General features: G+C 39.6%; 1 non-coding gene across 1 annotated transcript; it reads left to right on the top strand.

Annotated features, from left to right (window-relative positions):
- The first annotated feature begins 802 nt into the window (after nt 1-802).
- Nucleotides 803-876, top strand: Trnat-ugu (transfer RNA threonine (anticodon UGU)). Its single transcript has one exon. It is a non-coding gene; the product is annotated as a tRNA-Thr (tRNA).
- Nucleotides 877-3,497: the final 2,621 nt, after the last annotated feature.

The following is a 3,497-nucleotide window of genomic DNA, read 5'->3' as shown; positions in this document are numbered from 1 at the left end:
GGGCGGAAGGCACATACAACTCGAACGCAAGAGCCACGACGCTGGGGAAATACCAGTGGAGACCATTTTTCTAGAGGCGGGAAATGATTGTTTTGAGCTCAGGAGAAGATGGGGGATGATGCAGAGATTTCGTATTGAGGGACTAGATAATTAGAGGTCGCAAATAAAATAAGAAGCGAATGCACCAACAAGAAGAGAATGTAAGGACAGAACTACTGACATCAACGCCTTTACTTTGGAACGATTGGTTCAGACGTTATGCCACACGAAGTGCATTTCGACCTGTGATGGTTGTATCATCATTAATATTAAATGGCAGACGCTCTGAGCCACCGAGGACACAGAGGATAGCACGACTGCAGGGATTTATCACTGGCACGCCTCCCGCGAAACCCACATTCTCAACGTATTGTCCCGCACTACATTCGGTCGGGGCACACATTTTCATCTGTCCCCGTTGACGTATGACAACGCCTGTGAGCAGCTAAGGGTGTTCATTTCACTGTAATTTCATTCTAATGAGCTGCATGGTCACCTATGGTATCTGTTCTTTCGGACATGTCCGAAAGAACGGATACCATCTTAGTATATATATAGTTAAGGCTCACCGGCCACTTGACCATCTTCTTCTTCTGTGCGAATGCACAGTGCCCGAACTCTTACGGGAATCGGCAACGCGCCGCGAGTAAAGAGTATAATGGGCGGGGGCACTACGAATGTAGTACGGGACAATACGTTGAGAATGTGGGTTTCGCGGGAGGCGTGCCAGAGATAAATCCCTGCAGTCGTGCTATCCTCTTTGACCTCGGTGGCTCAGGTGGACAGAGTGTCTGCCATGTAAGCAGGAGATCCCGGGTTCGAGTCCCGGTCGGGGCACACATTTTCATCTGCCCCCGTTGACGTATTAATATTAAACTGGTTTTGACGGCGTTGGTTAGCTTTTGTAAACGGCAATCAGTTTAACTGCCCAGAAATTGCACGAGACACGCGACACGGGAGCGATAGCGTTAGAAATACGAGTAGGATAATTAATTAGTTTATAGATAGTCTAAGCTATGATACATATTGACACGTAGAGGAATACTGCTCTTGGACAATAGTAACCGTATATTATTTTAAAGGTTAGAAAATGAAGTTGTCCTATATTTATTTTGTATTAGATTAATTGTGACACAAGTAAATCTGAAAGTGAAGAGAAAATGATAACGATAAACAACATATCTGACCACATGTTGACAAGATAGAAACATTTTCCTTTCAGAATAATGCTGAGCAGTTCAAAAAATCTCCCTTGTGCAAGCGTGAATGCTACTACGATCCGTCGAGCATAAATGTTTGTTTGTTTACATTTGTGACTACAAGTGAAGCACCCTTATCTGTGACAAGGCGGGAATTTTAAAAATGTAGGATTGGCATTGGCGTTACATTTAAAAAATGTAGCATGGTGGCGGCGTAAAATAAATTGCAGCCAGTCGCGCCGGCGTGAAAGTTTTTACAGCCTATTATAGTGGAGTATATTTATTGTTAAAGGACACTTTGTTCAAAAGTGTCCAATTACACTGCGACATTTCACTATAGCCCTATTTATCAAACAGTTTCGTAAGCAAACGTACATACTAACACACGTAAACACACACACACACACACACACACACACACACACACACACACATACAAACAAAACGATGAAATACTGACTTGATATTACCTGCTTGAAATGATCCATAACTAAATCTGTTTATGAGTGGTTTGCACTACAACACATTTTCAAAAAAACAGCAAGACATCCAAAACATCTACGACACCCAGTATCCATATCGTGGTTAGATGACTGGAAGACAAGAAGGTTAAGAAACAATTTAGAGTTGTACCACTGCATATCACATAACATCGTCACAAGAAACGGTAAAACCATTAACGTTGTAGGCAGGTAAAACAGAAATACGTCATTTCTATTCTGTGAGAAACTTGTAGAGGTCAGCATATATCAGCATTATTGACTGATCGTCATCACTTGTAGTGCGTGAGCATTCACCAGTCACTTGTACATGAGCATCATGTGTTTTAATTTCATTCCGCAAGAAAAAAAAAGTGTACAGTCGCAGGTTTTCATAATCATTTATAATGGGTTTGCTGTGCACAATTTAGACCAGTCACAGTGCTTTGGTAAAAACTGACAGTTGGTAAATTTGAGTCACATTCCCAACAATGAAAATTATCAATGGTCATACAGATATTCAATGGTTTTTCCAACGAGATGTCAGTAACGAAATTCATCCATAAAACAGTAGGTTATTGATTTCTATGTGCACTGTAGCTACAGTGACGAAAATTCATCTGTCCAACGGTGCAGAATACATGGATTGGTTTAATAGACCGCTGTATTAGGCTGATGAACACATAAGCAAATAATGTTGCAATACAAGCAGAAAATTTGGTTCGGAAGATGAAAGAGCATTTGAAACAGCAGGAAATTTCAGTACTGCAAGGGACGCTTGAAGGAAATAAATGTGAAACACACAGATCAGTACCATTCTACAGCCGTATATCGTGGTGCTACACATGAAAGCTGCAGATTAAAGCCTGGAGCAAGTTCTACGTTGTCTGTTGTGTTTCAAAGTCTAATCAGTTATAATTCACAGGTCGTAATCGTGAACTTCTGCGAATGAGTGTGATAAAAAGCTAAAATAAATTCAGGTCACGTCTGTGCTATTGTGTCAAATATGGAATAATATAAAACATTCACTAAATGTGTCACAGTGGGATATTGCAGTGATATAATTTTTAATTTTACAGATTTCTTCAACTATCTCTTGCGCTCTCTGGAAAAAAAAAGTGTCTGACTGAAAAGTTGAAAACAAAGAAAGAGTACTTCCACTGCAGCAAGCAGATTTACCGTGTCGGCTAGAAAGAGACCTGTCCTAACAAGCATCTAACTGATGAATCCATTTTCCGGAAGAACAACTAAAACTGATTAATTGTTCATATAGGTAAGAGAATAGGTTTGCTATGCTTTCGACTACCTAGTTTTGACTACTTCGCAAGATCACAATACGAAAGACACGCAAAACCACGATAATTTTAGGATTTATAGCGGGCTAACGAATAAGAGAACCAATGTTCTTGTACAAAATAGTTAATAATTTATGGAAATACATTTACACACAGTAATCAGTTATTTCCTTAGGGTCATACAAATGTTGACTCAGAAGCAATATTTTATGTAGATACCTGAGCAAAAATTCTGTCTCATCGTCAAAAGTTCTACCTATCAGCAAAAATTGTACTACATGATCAAAAGTTTAGCCTCGTCAGTAAAAATTCTGTCCATACAACAAACTATTATAACCACTACATTTTAGTTTTATGTGGTAGCAGACAGTGTCAGCATGGCTCCATCCAAAGTGGTAAACATCCCTCAGCTATTAAGGAAGAAAATTAGACCAACTGACGAATGATTTCGTTTGTGATTGTTATTGGAGAAACTGGAAAATATT

The sequence above is a fragment of the Schistocerca serialis genome, chromosome 7, assembly GCF_023864345.2.
Source record: "Schistocerca serialis cubense isolate TAMUIC-IGC-003099 chromosome 7, iqSchSeri2.2, whole genome shotgun sequence".
NCBI classification, from domain to species: domain Eukaryota; kingdom Metazoa; phylum Arthropoda; class Insecta; order Orthoptera; family Acrididae; genus Schistocerca; species Schistocerca serialis.
Note: the sequence above shows the minus strand (reverse complement) of the source record. Positions and strands in the feature narration are given on the sequence as shown.